At 39.9% G+C, this 19,018-nt stretch overlaps 1 protein-coding gene and 1 long non-coding RNA gene across 3 annotated transcripts in view; one reads left to right on the top strand and one right to left on the bottom strand.

The window, feature by feature from the left end:
• Positions 1-279: 279 nt before the first annotated feature.
• LOC115521996 lies at positions 280-1,854 on the bottom strand. Its single transcript, XR_003971220.1, has 2 exons — positions 1,477-1,854; positions 280-1,274 (listed from the first exon to the last, which is right to left on the bottom strand). It is a non-coding gene; the product is annotated as an uncharacterized LOC115521996 (long non-coding RNA).
• Positions 1,855-2,022: 168 nt separating this feature from the next.
• Positions 2,023-19,018, top strand: part of DENND2C (DENN domain containing 2C) — a 90,722-nt gene continuing 73,726 nt past the window's right edge. The window contains exon 1 of one of the 2 annotated variants that reach the window (XM_030327557.2): positions 2,023-2,116. The gene's annotated coding sequence lies outside the window, so the exon portion shown is untranslated. The remainder of the gene's footprint in view (positions 2,117-19,018) is intronic. The other variant, XM_030327559.1, reaches the window with a different exon arrangement.

Here is a 19,018-nt window from a genome sequence, read left to right as displayed (position 1 = left end):
GAAAATATGTACCTATGAGCTATTACACTTAGGTAGAATTTATCTTATCCAAAGATGATCAGTTTTAAGGATATAATTGTCAATAAAGTTATAGCCAGCTGTCTTAAGGATATAATTGTCAATAAAGTTATAGCCAGCTGTCATTGTACATTTTAAATAACTTTTTAGGAACCTGTTACTCAAGGCCAGGTAGAATTCCAATTAGCTAGACTATACTTCTACATGTACAACTGTGTTGCCATCTAGTGGCTGGGCTGATAGTTCATTTAACTTATTAAATAAACAATTACTGATGAACTGCTCAAGTATCAGGTAGTATTCTAGGCAGTAAAGGTATAAAGAATAAGATTTCATTCCTACTCTCCCGTTGTTCACAGTGTGAAATGATAGAATGAGTGGATACAAACGTGAAAAAGAACATTTTGTGAAACACCTCAGGAAATAATGACTTCTCAAATGGAAAAACAAAAATAAAGGCAAATTCCTGCATGTTTCCACATTCTACACAGGTAGCTATAAGCATGGGTGTGATCCTGACAGCGTGTTTATACTAGCCCTAGTATAAGAATCCTCTCCCTGGTTTCTGAAGTTGAACTTCTGTTTGCTGAGTATTTATAAGTCCCTTAGAGAACCTGATTTTATTTCTACCTTGTCCTCTATGTCATCAAAATAATAGAGATTGCTAAATTAAACATTCTAGTCTCAGATTTAAAAGGCATTAACTACCATTAGTTATATCTCCAGATCACCCATGAGAGGGCAGTAGAATACATACATGTTAATTCATTTATTACAGACATAGAAACCATGCCAGATTTGGAATTCAATCTGCCTCATTTTGCCACATAATCTTCCTGAATGTAAAGTTTGAACTCTGAAATCAATTTGAATTTTGAAATAAAATTTAAAACCACACTATTCTAGCTTAAAATTTCATCTTGGACAATTGTTTGAGAAGTTTTCTAAATATAGAAGTATGGAGGTGGGGTTGAGGGGGGTAGTCCATAAAGATCACTGCTCAAAATTTACTGCAAAATATATTGACGCTTTTTCCTCAGTGAAACACGATTTTTAAAAATGTCTTGTCATTACTCTCCCTCCTCCCCCCCCCCCCCATTATAGAAGGTAATTCCTGTTTCATTGTCCACAACTCATGGTTTCACAACGGTGTGGGATACGCGGCTTTTACTGCTTTGGCTAAATTAGCTTGTGACAGTCATCTGCGATGTGTAACCAAACACCTCTTTCTGGCAGTCTTCTATTTTGGTACCTCTCTGTGAACAGATGTGGGAAGATTTTGGTCAAACCCAAGAGGCTCTGGTGGGGAGCGGTGGGGTGGGGTGGGGTGGAATGGGGCGGGACGAGGTGGGGTGGGGTGGTTGGCGAGTGCCTGGGAAACAGGCTCAACTCATCCTGACTCGCAGCCTTGGTGAAACTGGGCTGCTGCTCGCAGTAGGCACAGCGCCATGCACATACCTGAGTGTGAGCGTGTTGCAGGCGTAGTGCTTAGGCATGTGTGTCACAACAGGGCGTGGGGGCCGACCTCAGGCACTGGGAGTATCAAAGGCGCCTTGCTCTGGGATTTCAAACCTCAGGTGTTCGGAGCGTTATTCGCATCTGTGTACGTTTCAAGTTGGCACTGGACTGCAATGGCAAGAGATAATTTTATGGCTTCCTTGAGTGAGGTTTCATTTGGATTCCTCGATTAAACTAGGTGGCCGTGAAGAGTCAACCTTCATGCAAATTCTGGTCCATCGCCGTGGGGTCAATAGGACCGTAGGCACGGCTACTGCGATGGGGCTTTGGCTTGAGATCTCGGCCGGCGTCCGGGCGCGTAAGGTCCGCGGGACAAGGTTCTGGCCCCCGGGCCGACTGGAACGGGGGCGGTTCCCCTCTCGACGGTTCCCGGGCGGTGCCGGGGGCGGGCCGGAGCGTGAAGGGTGGGAAGAGGAGCCAATGAGAACCCGGCTTTTCCGGGCGGGGCGGGGCCTTCAACTGGGCCTGCGGGGGCGGGGCGCAGCCGACTCCGAGTGCTAGCGCCGAGAGCTGGCGCCTCCGCTGTGAGAGCGAGAACCTCGCAGCCCGGCGGTGGGGGCGACGTGGAGGTCGAAGGCAGGTAGGTGCGGGGCGATCCTGGGCGGCCTCTAAGGCGGGTGCCTCGGTCCCTCGAGGCGGTGCGTGTCGCATGCTGGGCGTCGGAAGCGGGGCAGCGGGGCTGGCAGTGAGGGAGCCGGGACGCGCGGAGGTGTCGGCCGGGCCCCGCAGTCTGGGCGCCTCCCCTGCTCGGAGGGACACGCGAGGGTCGGACCCGAGCCCGGAGACAACTGGCGTCGGGAGCCCGGCTGGTGGGCCGCGGTGGCTGTGGCGGAGCCTGGCGAGGCGTCTCTCCGCCGCTCACCTCGGGGCCCGAGACCAGGGGCCGGGGGCGCTCGGCAGTCTTAGGGACGGGAGAGGGAGCGCGCCATCCAGGAGGAAACGTGGGGCTGTCGCCGGGACTGGCCGGCGAGTTTGAACGTCCACAGGCTGAGACCGTGGACTTTTAAACATTTGTGTGTGTTTCGATTCTTAACAGAATCTGAGGAGCACAATATTGAAAGTCGTCAAGTAGGATTTTGATTTTAAAATCGGACAGTGGGACATCTAAGAACTTTTGAGTAACTAGTATAGCAGAGGATGATTAGATTGTGAGTCAAGGGCTGGAGTCTCCGCCAGGACCCACAGAACACATGTGATACCTCAGTCAAAACTACTGTGAAACTGGGACGCTCGCGCCCAGGGGTGTTGAGAGCCAAAGGAGACGAGTGAGAGTCGTCTGTAAATGTTAGGTATTGTAATTGATGCATCAGCAGCATGCATATTCTGTAAAGAAACTACTAAACGCCAGACACGTAGTAGGCACCAGGTAAATCTTTACCCCGAGGCTAGTGATTCACCTCCAGTGTTTTAGATAAAAGTCTTAAATCTTTGTTTTCTGCGTAAATTGTTTAAGCTCCTTTTTTTTTTCCCCAGAATCGCCATTGCTTGAAGTGTGGTCCATTTTTAACTGATTAATAAATTTTTCCAGAATAGCACATATTATCTATACATTGTTACTGAATTATTTATCATGAAGTTAGGTAGCAATCGAATACATAATTTACTTTTTTTGCTTTAGGTAAGTAGTTCTAGTTTAAGTTACCTGGTAAAGTAAGCTGGGAGTATGGCTTCAAATCAAGACTTTCATTTGCTTTTGTAAGATTTAAGTCCTTCAAAACAAAATTACTATGTAGCTGTATTTTTTTGTACATTTATTATAGACACTTGCGTTCTTTTCCATGGATATGTGAATGTATAAGGGGTTTTAGGGGGAGAACGGAAATTAAAAAAGGGAATAGCAATTTGTTACCATCAGACTTACTGGGGATATTTGTAGGTGGTTCTGAAGTAGTTTCCCAGGTAGAAACCTGGAAATATAGTAATTGTACCTCTTGGCCTTTCATCAGGGTTTTTTTAATATTGAATATGGCAATAGATTTTTTAAAACGCAGGTATAAAGGAAGAATATTGGTTTTTTTTTTTGATGTGACAATAGACAGTTTTCTAAACCTGGAAATTATATTTTAAATGATCTGTAGCGTGTCTTATAGACAAGAATTTTAGACCAAAGGAGACTAAAAGCAAATCAGATGGAGTAGAGGGAAGGTTCCCAGTGAACATAATTTGTGTGTTGCTTTAAAAGTTTTATGTTTCAGCAGTTCAGTGGAAGATAGGTGTTTTGAAACTACTTAAAACAATTTTAAATGTTTTATATATGTACTCTCTATATAAATTTTGCTGTGATTTGTAATTTGTTGATTTTGGAGGTCTGAAGCCTTACTGTCACATTATTTATTGAGCACTTACTATATTCCAGGGCACCGTTTTAGCACTTACATTGTATTTGGGTATGAGAAGAATATAATTCCTTCCTTCTAGGAGATTGCACTCTACCAAGTGGGCTAAAATAAGTAGTAAGAAAGCTGTTTTTAAAACTGATGATAACATCAGTCAGCATTTATTGGGACCTACTTTGAGCCGGGCAGTGTTCTAAATTCTTTACGTGCATTACTTATTTAATCCTTAAAACAGCACCATGAGGGGTGTCATTATTTTGGTCTCCTCATTGAAAGACATAGAGGTTGAGTAACGCCCCTGTCAAACAGCCTAGGCAGCAAAGCTAGCATTCGAGCCAGACAGTTAGACTCCAGAAATCCTGATCTCAACCTCTGCATTATACTGAGTTTCAAATTCTGTGAGTGGAATACAAATCAAATCCAATGTGTATTTAAAAGAGAGTTCTGTAAAGAACTTCTTCAAAAAAGAAGCAGAGAGAGAAAGAAACTGGTATTGCAAGATGTAGATGAAAGCTTGTCCAAGCTACAGTTTAATTATACTTTGTATATAAGACCATTTTCCCCCCACCCTGGTGAATGACTCGGGATTCTTTTTGTTTCTAAACTCTCAGTCACTCAGTTACTACAATTATGGTATTATCTTAATAATAGAACAGGTGATTATTTTTCAACAAGGAGTTTAAAATATCTGTTCTCAGACCAAAAGTGAAATGTTAGATTTAAGAAACAAAAAAAAAAAATGCTTCCCTGCCTTCAAAAAGCTTATAACCAGAGATGGCTGGGTGGCTCGGTCGGTTAAATGACTGACTCTTGATTTTGGCTCAGATCACGATCCCAGGATCTTGGGATTGAGCCCCGAGTCCGGCTCCACACTGCACGTGGAGCCTGGTTAAGATTCTCTCTCTCCCTCTCTGCCCTCTCCCCTGCTTGCACTCTCTTTCTCTCTCTAAAATTAAAAAAAAAAAATTGTTTCAAAAAGCATATAAGCAGACATGTAAATAAGTCCCTACAATTTCAGTGTGATAAGAGTTATAACAGAGATTGAGACAGAATTTAGTGGGAATAGTGATGAGGGAAAATAATTCTGTGTATGATAGGGAGGAAGATTAGAGAGAAGATACCATATTTGAATTTGGCTTTGCAGGATGAATAGCAGTTAACTGAGTTGAGGAAGGAATTAGAAGATATGGATGAAAACAAGAATATTATGTGGAAGTTTATGGTATGTGTGAGGGATGTATTGTAGTTTATTGCCTAAAGATGAGAGTGTATGAAGATGAGAGGCTGGGCTAAAGGGGATGGTGCCTGGAACCAAGCTGGAAAAAGAAAATTGCTGAATTTGATTATGGTGGCGTTAGGGTCACTGAAATTGCTAGAAATGAGGTGAGTGTGGGGTTTCAGTGTCTCTCCTTGGGAATAATGAAGACTTGTCCGGTTTGGCAAAGTGTTTCACTATAGAATATGGTGTTAAAAGCTGTTTTAATACTTTGAATTACAAGAAGTGTCCTAAAACAACATACAGATTTAGCTAAATAAAAAGTTAGGACTCAGAAAAAAGAAGTTGGCTGGTGCCACGCAGTGAAGAGTTTCTGTATCATGTTAGGGACTTTGGACTCGATTCTAAAGACAATGGAGAGCCAGTGAAGGATGGTAGGTAATTAGGAAAGATAATATGGTGGTATGGTGTGGAGGCTGGATGGGATGGAGAGAGGCAGAAGATAAAGAGATAAGTTAGAAGGCTTAACGCTATTGAAATCGTCCAGATAAGAGAGGATAGGGCCTGGAGTGGGGAAATCGTAATAGAGAAGAGGAGAGTACATGTCAAGATGTAGAATTTACAGGGGCCTCAAAAGTGATTGGCTTTGAAGGTGAACAGAAAAAGTAAATGGCTTAGTTTCTTAGTTTGGCAAACCGTGGGTAGAAGAACTTGTTTTATTTTTTAATGTGAGAGGAAGATCATTGTTTCAGTGTTGAACACGTTGAGTTTGAAGTGTGTCTGTCTGGAGCATTCAGGTAGAGATGTCAGGTCGGGAGGATCCAGAGCCCAGGAGGGAGGCTGAGATTGGTGATCCAGATTTCAGAGTTAGCCAGTAAGTGGTATTTGAAGCCTTAAGAGCAGAGGAAATTGCTCAGGGAGAGCAATCATACGATATGATTCTTGATCTCAGGGTTGTGAGTTTGGGCCCCATGTTGGGTGTAGAGATTTACTTCAAAATAAAATCTTTTTTTTTTTTTTTAATTTTTTTTTTTTCAACGTTTATTTATTTTTGGGACAGAGAGAGACAGAGCATGAATGGGGGAGGGGCAGAGAGAGAGGGAGACACAGAATCGGAAGCAGGCTCCAGGCTCTGAGCCATCAGCCCAGAGCCCGACGCGGGGCTCGAACTCACGGACCGCGAGATCGTGACCTGGCTGAAGTCGGACGCTTAACCGACTGCGCCACCCAGGCGCCCCCAAAATAAAATCTTAAAAAACATAAAATAGTAAAATAAAATTTTATTCGGGAGTCACTCATTTATTCCAGAAGTGTATTGCCTGAGGTATTATTGGAGTTCCTGTTTGTTAAAGCAAACAAACAAATGAAACAACTTTATAGCAAATTCACAGCCATACAAGAATGTAGACCTTCTAGTTTTATTACAGAATTCTTTTTCCTCCTCTGTACTTTCTATTTCTGTGCATATATTGCCAATTTAGCTTGAGTCAAACCTATGAAAGCATATGACTATACCCTCACTCAATTGTTAGCTCTCGGAAGTCAGAGAAAGTGCTTTTTTTTCCGAAGAGATCTTCACTTCCCATAAATATGGATTATTAATAAATGTTTGTTGGTTGATTCATCTTCATAACCAACCTTACTCAATTTTGGCTCCAAGTGGCTTAGCCATCTCCAAAATTCATATTCATCCCCAAAGAATGAAGGTTTGCCGCCACTGAGGAAACTCAAAAGAATGTGGTATGGCTTTGAAAGCATTTTCAAAAATGGACTTTCGGAAATATTTTCCTAATTTGTAGTATCATTAGAATAAACGTATGGTCTCTTAAGGGAGAAGGTGGCAAACTTTCTCTGTAAAGGGCTAGAATGGTAAATACTAGACTTTGTGGGCCATATGTCTCTGTCACAGCTACGCAATTCTGCTATAAAAAGCCATGGACAATACTTCAATGAATAAGCATGGGCTCTGTTCCAATTAAAGTTTATTTATGGTCACTAAAATCTGAATTTCATATAATTTTCACATGTCACAGAATATTATACTTCTTTGATTATTTTTTCAACCATTTAATAATGTAAAAACCAGGCTTTGTTCAGAGGCCATACAGAAACAGGTGATGGGCCACATTTGGTTGATCCTGTCATAAGGAGTGTTTTTTTAAGTACTTAGATTTGTAAGTTTAGTTTTACTTATTTTTAACTTTTTAAAAATGTTTATTTATTTTTGAGAGAGAGGAGACAGAGTACGAATGGGGGAGGGGCAGAGAGAGAGGGAGACACAGAATCCCAAGCAGGCTCCAGGCTCCGAAATGTCAGCACAGAGCCCACGAACTGCCACATCATGACCTGAGCTGATGTCAGCCACCTAACCAACAGAGCCACCCAGGGGCCCTTGTAAGTTTAGTTTTAAAAAAAGTTCTTCAGGGGCGCCTGGGTGGCTCAGTCGGTTAAGCTTCCAACTTTGGCTCAGGTCATGATCTCATGGTTCATGAGTTTCAGCCCCACATCGGGCTCTGTGCTGAGAGCCTAGAGCCTGCTTTGGATTCTGTGTCCCCCTCTTTCTCTGCCCCTCTCTTGCTTGTGCTCTGTCTCTCTCTCTCTCTCTCTCTCTCTCTCAAGAATAAATGAAACGCTAAAAAAAATTTTTTTTAAATAAACAAAAAAAATAAAAATAAAGTTCTTCTGCTTTTAAATTCTAATACATTTCTTGAAACCTATGGAAATTTTAAGTTCATCCTCCTTTTCTTTCATATAATAGGTGGAAAATATTCCCCTTATTGTTTTAGAACCTGAGACACAGAGAAGTGGATTAACTTGGACAACGTCAGGATCAAAAATACGTTTGAAAATATTTTCAGTATTCAGTGCTTCTTACTAAATTAATAAAATGGCGATCTGTTTGCCTCAGTGAAAGTGGGGATTTTGAAAACTGGGTGAAATAAAAGACCAAAACTTGAAGGATTATCCTGCACTGGTTCCAAGAGGGTTAGACAGGATGGAATCTTTGATCTTTTTCCTCTCTGACTTAAATAAATAACTTTTATCCTAAAGAAAAGAAAACATGCAATTTTTCTTCACTTCATGGGCATTAGAACGGGTTGTGAGATTGAAGTATTAAGTAACTGATGGTGAGGTAAGAGAAGGAAATGTAAAGGACTTACTTCTTCACATCTAGCTATCTCAGATGTTTCTCTTATACCCCCTGTTTTTGGAAAGGAAATTCAATATTTTTATCCTTATAAGTCTTAGATTCCTGGGTAGCAGCCTGAGAATGGACTCTTTAGCATTCGACTTAGGCAGTATTAATCCACTTATATTAAAGTTTATTATTTATGCTCTATTTTTTTAAAGTTAGATTTCTTGGGGTGCCTGGGTGGCTCAGTCGGTTAAGCGTCCAACTTCAGCTCAGGTCATGATCTCAGGGTCCGTGAGTTCAAGCCCCGTGTCGGCCTCTGTGCTGACAGCTCAGAGCCTGGAGCCTGCTTCAGATTTTGTGTCTCCCTCTCTCTCTGACCCTCCCCCATTTATGCTCTGTCTCTCTCTGTCTCAAAAATAAATAAATAAATACATAAATAAATAAATATTGATTAAAAAAATAAAGTTAGATTTCTGACTTTGGAAGTGTTTACAGCAGTGATAAATGTTTACAACAGAGGACATGGAAGAAAATTATTAATTTTCCTTCAAAGTTAGAAATGGCATACGTGTGGGTTTTTTTGTGTGGATGTTATTTTTTTTAAATTTTTTAATGTTTATTTATTTTTGAGAGAGAAAGAGACAGAGCACAAGCAGAAGAGAGGCAGAGAGAAGGAGAGAGGGAAACACAGAATCTGAAAGAGGTTTCAGGCTTTCAGAAGTCAGCACAGAGCCTGACATGGGGCTGGAACTCAGGAACCGTGAGACCATGACCTGAGCCGAAGTCAGATGCTTAACCGATTGAGCCACTCAGGCACCCCATGTGTGGATGTTAAATTTTAGGACAGATTGCGGTGTGTGTGTGTGTGTGTGTGTGTGTGTGTGTGTGTGTGTGTGTGTTATTCTTGCAGCTACTTACTTAAGAGATGTGCTTTTTTTCTTTCTTTTTTTCTACCAGAGTAAAAAAACAAAAAACACCAGCTATCTAGAATATGTTTGAATTGGTTACTTAGCAATATGAAGCATAGTTTTATATTTAAATTTTTTAATGTTTATTTATTTATTTTGAGAGAGAGAGAGCCAAGGAGGGGGAGAGAGAACCCCAGATAGGCTCCATGTTGTCAGCACAGAGCTGGACACAGGCCTTGAACTCACAAACTGTGAGATCATGACCTGAACCTAAATCAAGAGTCAAATGCTTAACCCACTGAGCCACCCAGGCACCCCGATATTTAAATATTTAGCTGTATTCTTTGGTACTCTGATTATTTAAGAGTCTGTTAAGGCCGATGATAATAGGACCTGCTGGGAGGAAATGACACAGCCGGCTCTACAACAGCATTCACTCAAACTGTCTTTTCCCTGGTCCCTACTTAAACTGGAAGGGGTAACATGGAACAGAAGAGGAACGTTATGTGAACTAAAGTAATGGCCCATTTGAGCGTGATCATAGCGCAGTGGTTATCATCACCCAGTTCATTTAGATTAGCAGAATTCAAGGTCAAGCAAAATGTAGCAGAACTGTATTGGCCTCTGGTGAAAATGGTGAGATGCTGTCTAACCAAGTCTTATTTGTGAACTTTAAATGTGTTCCTAAAGTGTAGTATTCTTAAGAGTTCAGTGATAATGAGAATTTAAGAGAAAATGAGATCCATTTGTCCTTAGAATTTATTACTTAGCTATTAGAAGAAGAAAGCATGAAGTAAGGAATACAGAAACATGTTCAATAGCTGCATTTGGATGTACAAAAATGTTGAGAAAATAGTGAATTGAGAAAGAGTCTAAGACTTTTAATGAAAATTATTTAAAATATGGGTTTATCAAATGTGCAAAACCTGACTAAAATGACAGACTCTGTATTTGTATTAATGTTGCAAATGAAAGTTAATCATCTTTAAAATTAAAAAAGACTCTTGGAAACATAGCATACTGGACTTTTCAGTAAACCTTTCCAAATATTTTCAAAGAAAAAAATGTAAAATGATCACAGTTTCCTTTTTATTCATGGACCTTTCCTGGAAGAGACTCATTATTGTTTTATTTCGTTGTCTATCAGTAGCGGAAGAGAAAAATGGCTACATACCTCTTGGAAAAAAGTATTCATCTAGAATTGATGGATGTTATGTTTATGATTTTTGATGATATATCAGCTGAAAATTAAAACTTCACCTCTTAGTGATGACATACCCCCATTCTATACCATTATGGGACATTTCATCATGCTGATAAGGTGGCTAGAGTGTGATACAGATATCACAGTCCAGAGTGATGGAATCACTGATATTATAAGTGTACTATACTTTTAGTTTGTCAAGAAAATGACTTCTTGTGGCTTAGTTCTTCATTTACTCTGAAGAATGAGTCTATGACATTGCTTACTTATCATCATTTTGTATTATGACCAAATAATACATTTCTAAATTGCAAAGTAGAAAGAATGTAGTACTATTTTTGCCATTCACATCAACTCATTGTTTCAAGGAGGATTTTCAACCCTGACCCAATTCAAAACAAAAGAATAAAAGACTCTAGTGATCCTGATAAGTACGTAGCATTGTCTTTGTGTTTTCCAGACTGGAATTAATTTATGAACAGGAAAAGTCACCCACTGCATTACATTGGATCTTTGTTAATTGTATATTTTTTATATTATATTATATTATACTATACTATATTATATATAATTTATTTTATATTACTTATTTTGGAATTTTAAATGTATTTGCATAATGGGAACATAATATTTGATGTTCACTTTATGTTTTACTTTATCATATGGTAATTATTTTGTGAAACTTCTATTTCAGGTGTGCGTGTGTGTGCATGTGTTTGTGTGTGTATTATGACAAAACATGTATTTCTTGCCATGGGTTTGGTTAGGGCAGTTCATGAAACACTGGCCTAAGAAGGACTTGATTGAATAGGCAGTCCTCTCTCACTAAGCAGGCTAAAGAACCTTGGCAATTGTGTGTGTATGTTCTATAAAACCAGACCGACATACACTTCTGCTGTTACTGCCGGGAGATGATCTCGTTTTGATTTTCCATTCATTCCTCCCCAGAAAAATTACAATCACCTGCTGTATCTCCTCCTCTGTTGATGTTATGTGTTCCTGTTTCCTTGTGTTTATTAATTTCCTCAAACCCAATTTCTCCCCACAAACATGCCTCTCCTTCACTCAGTACCCAAGACTTCACTTTTGCCCTCATCATATCACCGGGTTCCTTGGCTCCACTGATCTTCCATTATTTACACCGAAAGCCAAGGCAAGGCATTCCCCTGAGTGGAGAAAATGACTAGTTTTTCTATCTTTGGCACTAGTCTATTTTGTTCACTCTTGTGCCCAGCTTTAGGAGAGAGATGAAGAGTCACATAGGCCAGACCCTCTATGAATCATGCTATCCAACTTCAATCAAATGTCCAGCCATTAATCTATTAACTATCCACCTTGTTGTTGAGTAGCTCTTAAAGATTTTATCCTCAAGTAGCCAGGCTTCTTCTCTAAAATGGCCAGGCTATTTTATTTTCATAGATTACAGCCTGGTACACCATGAGCAAGCTTCACTGACTTGGTATGAGAAAGTTTACCTGACTTGATCTGAGCCTTCGTTACACTATACATACTTTCTTGTCTTTTTCCCAGTTCTGTAAGAGCTGCCATCCTTCTCGGACTCTTAAGCCTCTTTCTTCCATGAGACCTAACCTGCCTCAAACCTCTTCCATGTTTCATCCTTTGTGGATCTTGTTTGTTTGTTTGTTTGTTTTGTTTGTTTGTTTTTGCTGCAATTTAAAAACATGTATAGGCTTTTTTCCCCAACTTTAAACTATTGTGTTTGAGGTTGCTTGCCCCTTTTGTTTTTATTTTTTCTCACCAATTTTACAAAAAAATGTTGTATTCGTTTGCTCACTGATTGTCTTCATAAGCTGTAGCTAGCTGTTAGCTGTCCTTACCGTCCCTTTGACACCATTTATTTAATGCCCTGTCATCAAAAACAAGGACCTTTCTCAGTCGTTAGTCTCCTTACTTATAAAACACTGATGTGCCTCTTCCTTTTCTTTTTAGGACATTTTCCTCCCATCCTGTCCGTGATCCACATTCTCCTGGTTCTGTTAGCTCTCCCCAGTCTTGCCCATTCTTTATCTGGTTCTGTCTTTTCTTCTCATTTACAGTTTCTAATCATGATTCATGTTCTCAAAGGTTTAGCCCCTACCTCTGCTTTTTGAAAAACTCTCCGCTTACCTCCCATTTGAGACTTTTGCTTTACTGGGATACAGAATCAAGTGATATAGTCATTGGCAAATACGTACATACATACATATATGCATAAATCATACATACATACAAACTCTCTGCTTAGGGAACCTGTAGATTCTTGCTTCTTTTTTTTCAATTTCACACCTATCTTAAACCTTCTTTATCCTGGGTTTTTCCATCTTTCACTTTACTCCCAGCAGATAATCACCCTTGTTATCTCAAAGAGAAAAGAGCAGTCATCAGAGGAGAGATTCATCAGCGTAAGGCCCCTACATGTACATATATACCTGCATCCTTACCTTTCTTTCCTCATTACCTTCTGTTCCCAGGGAAGCACTGTTCTTCTTCCTGACAAATGCTAATCCCTGCAGCTCCAGTTGGATGCCACACCCTGCCTCCCTCTTGGGGTTTGCTCTCAGACCTTTGTTTCTTCTCTACTGATTCCTTTCCACCACTGTTTAAACAAGCTTAGTTCTCCTCTATCCTAAAAAAAAAAAAAAAAAAAAAAAAAAAAGGCTTTCCTGAGCCCCGTATTCCTGTTCAGCTACCACTCTGTTGTCCACTTGCCTCCCTGGATAAACCCCTTGAAAGGATTGGCTGCAGTTGCTGTTTCCATTCTTTTTTCCCACCCACTTCTCACTTCACTGTGACCCCTGCCATGCCACTGAACCTGCACTTACCCAAGTTCTTATGACCAACAGACACTCAAATCTTTACCTTATTTGACCTTTTGATGGTGTATCTGTCACTGTTGACCATTCTTTTCTGTTTAAGGATTCTCTTCCTTTGACTTCCACGACTCTACACACTCCTGGTATTTTCTTCCATCTTTTATCTACATTTATGACTTAAATTGCCATCTTTGATAGAAGAGGACTGACCTAGAATGTCCTAGAACTGACCTGTTTTGGATTAGTAATATTTTTAGAGTGTATAATGCTTAATGCCAACAGAACGTGATGATCTGCAAAAGTCATTTAAAAAAATAAATTATGATTCTGTGGTGACAAAGGATGTGTGGCCTGGTATGGTAAGAAATAAATTAGTTTGTAAAGTTTGCACGGATACCACAGTGAGATGCCACAACGTAACAGAATGGCTAAAATCAAAAAGCCTAATAATCTAAGTCCTGGTGAGATTGAGGAGTGGCCAGAATTCATACACTACTAGGGAGGGTGTAAATTGGTACAACCCCCTTTGACAGGTCTTTGGCAGTGTCTGTTAAAGTGAAGTGTATGATTGACAGTAGCCAAACTATGGAAAGAGCCAAAATGTCCATTGATGGATGAATGGATAAAGAAAATGTGCCATACACACACACACACACACACACACACACACACACACACACACACACAATGGAGTATTACTCGGCAATCAAAAAGAATGAAATCTTGCCATTTGCAACTATGTGGGTGGAACTGGAAGGCATTATGCTACGTGAAATTAGTCAGAGAAAGACAAATATATGACTTCACTCATATGAGGACTTTAAGATACAAAACAGATGAACACAAGGGAAGGGAAGCAAAAATAATATAAAAACAAGGAGGGGGACAAAATATAAGAGACTCTTAAATATAGAGGACAAACAGAGGGTTGTGGGAGGGAAGGATGGGCTAAATGGGTAAGGGACATTAAGGAATCTACTCCTGAAATCATTGTTGCACTATATGCTAACTAACTTGGATGTAAATTAAAACATTAATTAATTAATTAATTAAAAAAATAAAGTGAAGTGTATGTCTGCCCTATAACCAGCAATTCTACTGCTAGGTAATACCCAAGAGATTTAAATAAGTGACTATATACATTAAAGACACATAGAAGAATGTTTATAAGAGCTTTCCTCATAACAGTCAAAACTGGGAACAAATGTTCATGTCTGTCAACAGGAGAATGAATTAATAAATGCTGGTGTTTCTATTAGATGGAATAATACTCAGCAAGGGGAAAAAAAAACCCTACTGTTATATACAATAGCATGAGTGAATCCTACAGATTCTATTTTGCACAAAAGAAACCATACCAAAATAATACTACTGTATGATTTTGTTTAAATGAAATTCAAGAAAAGGCAAAACTAATCCGTGGATTGAAGTCAGATGGGTGATTCCTTCTGGGGGATGGTTACTGCCTGGAAAGGGACACGAAGGAACCTGAGGTGTGACGGGTGGTGGTTACACAGGGTATTCATATGTAAAAGTTCTTTGAGCTGTACACTTAGGATTAGTGGACTTTATGTGCTTTATATATGCTACACTAAAAAAAAGAAAAAAATTTACACATCTTAGAAAACTCTTGGCACATAATAAGTGCTTCAGAAGTATTTGGTCTGGCGCCTGGCTAGCTTAGTTGGTGCAGCATGCGACTCTTGATCTCGGGGTCATGAGCTTCAGCTTCACATTGAGTGAAGAGATTACTTGAAAAAAAAAAAGGAAACATTTGTTACCGTTGTTCTATTTGTCAGAAATGCCTCTCAGTTTTGTTCTTTTGGTAGATGCTTTCTCATCTGTCAAATTTCATTTAATAATAAACTGCCTATAATTATATATAAATGTCCTGTGTGTTTGTATTTTATTTTCATGTGTATGATTTTCTAATAGGATATAGTATGGAGTGAAAGGTACATAGACTGGTTTCAGAGTATGGCTCTGTCACTTAACCACGTGGCTCTGCACCTCTGTTTTCTGTCTGTAAATGAGGACAATAATACCTGCCTGTGGCACAGATTTTTTTGCCAACTCTAATGTCCATTCTCTTAAGACACAGAAGTCAGTTTTTTGGCTGGGCACATTGCAGGATAAAAAGATGAATGATTACGGTGCCTGGGTGGCTCAGTCGGTTAAGCGTCCGACTCTTGGTTTTGGCTCAGGTCATGACCTCGTGGTTTGTGGGTTCGAGCCCCACATTGGACTCTGTGCTGACAGTGTGGAGCCTGTGTGGGATTCTCTCTCTCCCCACTCTCTCTACCCCTACCCAACTCATGCTCTATCTCTCTCTTAAAATAAATAAACTTAAAAAAAAAAAGATGACTGATTATGTTTCCCAGTCTCACATGTATCTAGTACATGTGACTAAGTCCTGGTCAGTGGGCAATCAGCAAAAGCATTATATGAGACTTTCAGGAATGCTGCTTTAATAGAGCTGCCTTTTTTCCTTTCTACTTCCTGGAATGCACGTGTAATAGCTGGAACTCTAACAGCTCATATGAACTATGAAGTGATTGTGAAGATAGAAGCTATGCGTTGGGGATGGCATAGCAGAAGCATTGGAGCTCAAGGACCTTGGGCCACCTTAGGCTGCTACTCACCTTCCTTCCTTCCTTTCTCCTCTCCTTCCTTCCTTCCTTCCTCCCTTGTTTCCTTCCTTCCAGTAAGTCTATGCCCAACGTGGAGCTCGAACTCACAACCCAGAGATCAAGAGTTGTGTGCTTCACCAACTGAGCCAGCCAGGTGCCACTCTCTTTTTTTAAGTGGAGAGAAACAGACATCTCTTTGTTTAAAAACATTGGCTAAGCTCCTGCCATTTTCAGTTTTTAAGTAATCTGTACACAAACTTAATTCTAACTGATATACGACCTCAAAGAGGTGCTCCAAAAATCGATATAAAGTGACTGAAATGGTTGGCATATAATAGTTACTTAATAAAGCTCAACTGCTGTTACTGCTGTTTTAATTCCCAAAATGCCTTATATGAAGTAGGTGTTCAGAACATATATGATGAATCTTCTAAAAGTAAGTTATCTTTTTTTTTGAAACAAATGTTGTACAAGTGATTTATGTTTATTTTTAAAAATTAGAAAATACAGGGGCACCTGGGTGGCTCAGTCGATTAAGTGTCCAACTTTAGCTCAGGTTATGATCTTGTGGTTTGTGAGTTCAAGCCCCACATCAGTCTGTCTGCTGTCAGCACAGAGCCTGCTTCAGATCCTCTGTACCCCTCTCTCTTTGCCTTTCCCCTGCTTGCGTGCTCTCTCTCTCTCTTTCTCAAAAATAAACATCTAAAAACTAAAATTAAAAAATTTGAAAGTAAAGATTAACCAAAAGAAAACTCACCATAGTTCTATTACTTAGAGATAATCTCTGTTAACATTTTGGTATATATCCATGTTTACTTTTAAATTTTATGTATTTATTCATACAGATTTTTGAATTATACTGCACAGTCTTTTATAACATTTTTCTTTTACTTAATAGATTTTGAACAGGATATAACTTAATAGTATTTCAGTCTATGGGTTTGCCATAATATTGTACATCTAATGTACAGTAAATACATTTAATGATAGTCCCTATTAGAAATTTATTTTCCATTTTACAGTAATCTAAATCCACTCTTTCATATATATTTGTGAATTTATCCAGCGACTTCCCTTGGGTAAATTATTAGAAGTGATATTTCTGCAACATTATGTGTGTTCATTTTTTTAAAAAAGCATTAAGATTTTATTTAGTATAGAAAAGTGTAAAGAATGCAATGTAATTTTTTTTGTTTTTTTTAAAGTTTATTTTTGAGACAGAGAGAGACAGAGCATGAACGGGGGAGGGGCAGAGAGAGAGGGAGACACAGAATCTGAAGCAGGCTCCAGGCTCGGAGCCATCAGCCCAGAGCCCGACGTGGGGCTCGAACTCACGGACCGTGAGATCACGACCTGAGCTGAAGTCGGACGCTTAACCGACTGAGCCACCCAGGTGCCCCAAGAATACAATTTAAAAGAGCCATTTTTCCACCATCCAAATAGATCCTGTCTTAACATTAAAAAACAACAACAAAAGTATGTAATACCAGTTTAAAAAAAAAGGTTCAAGCATTATAAAGTTATGAAATGGAGAGTAAAAAACTTGTTTCAAGTCCTTGCTGGTCTCATCGTTGATGATTTCTTGCTTATCCACTATAATGCAATAAGCAGCGTCCATAAAATTTAATCTTCCAAAACACTGAGTCATGGTATTACAAAAACAATACAAAAAAAAATGTTTAAAGTATGGTCTGATTGTATAAAAAGTATCGGTGTGAAGATGGTGAAACTTTTACTGACAGAACTGACCTTACACTGAACTGAGAAAATCCAAATGATGGTAAGATGATCACTTCCTAACTACCCCTTTCGTTCACTTTGAGGAAGAGAAAAGACCTAGTCCACCCACTCCATATCAGAGAAGGAGGCTGGACAGAGGAGGAATCAGTTATATAATATTCAGTTCACATGATGGCAAGGTGTGTGTGTGTGAAGTGTGCATGTGCACATTTGTTTGTGGATGGGTATGTATATAGATATATGTATATCTTTTTTAAAAGGGTATAGAGAAGGAATCATACTAGAGAAATTGTTTCCCCCACTTTTATTTTGCACATTTTCCCATATCTACACATAGATCTCTACCTCATTCTTTTTAATACTTGCATGGTACAGGTAGGTATCTCCCATTTTTTGAAAGTTCACATTAGGCTGTTTGCTTTTACGGGCAATCTACCTATGTCCCTGTTTTTGCTAACTGAAAGAAATCTGAAGAGGACATTCACTGCCACAAAGAAAGGCAAAAAGTGAAAGTAGCGTTCAGCATTTATTTTGCATTGAACTGAGCTATTATAGACGCACTCAGCTAGAGTGTCTCCGCGGAGCTCCTGCCCCTGGAACTACACTCCGCATCTCAGCATCAGCCACCATGGCTTTGAACTGCATCTGTGAGCATCTATACTTTAGCTCAGTTTATTTTGTGCATCTATTAGCAAGATGTGTGCTAAGGTATCAGAATCCTGAGAGAGGCTATTTTGGGGGGTCTGGGAAAGCTGAAACAATTTTCCTTATAAATTAATGGTAATTACTTTTTTACTTTATGCCAATTTGGGTTATGAAAGGTTTCATAGAAATGCCCTATTTTCAGATGGTGGGGAGGCCTGTATTCAATGGTCAAGGTGTTCTGTTTGAGTGGCTTGTCTGTTACGCATAGCACCCAGCTGACAGGCTGAAACCCAGCCTGAGGTTCACTTGTCAGTACTCGGTGCCAGTCTGCCCCCACTTCCTCACCCAGCCCTGGCTCTGACAGTTCACCCCGGCCACTCATCAGCCTGGCTGCCCCCTCATTCTGCTCAGGCATTAACATCTGCAGGGCCTGGCCTCTTGACCTTGTTCAGGCCCTGTCTGCTACACCAACAGCCCTCCTATGCGCATGCTGTCCTGACTCCCTAAGCTCTGGTGCTCTCACCCCCGGCTCTGCTCTGATGTGGTCCCTTAGCATCAGGCATGGATGCCTGCCTTACACTCAGTTCCCCCTGACCCTTTAGTTCCGAACAGGCCAGGAGGAGAAGAGGAAGAGTAGTAACTATGATTGCTTCTAAGTGATATTGTTGGGCCTGAGGGTTTCATACATTACAGACCTAAAACTTCATGTGTTTTAAATGGTAATTTGAGGAATAGGAGACATGTTTAATAACTATGTGAATGTACTTTGTGTTGCTTTTATATTGTCAAGTGAGATAAAATATCCGTTGAATGTATAATTTTGGGATGATTTGCAAACTCGAGAAATCTGTCTT

This window comes from Lynx canadensis, chromosome C1, assembly GCF_007474595.2.
Source record: "Lynx canadensis isolate LIC74 chromosome C1, mLynCan4.pri.v2, whole genome shotgun sequence".
NCBI lineage: Eukaryota > Metazoa > Chordata > Mammalia > Carnivora > Felidae > Lynx > Lynx canadensis.
Note: the sequence above shows the minus strand (reverse complement) of the source record. Positions and strands in the feature narration are given on the sequence as shown.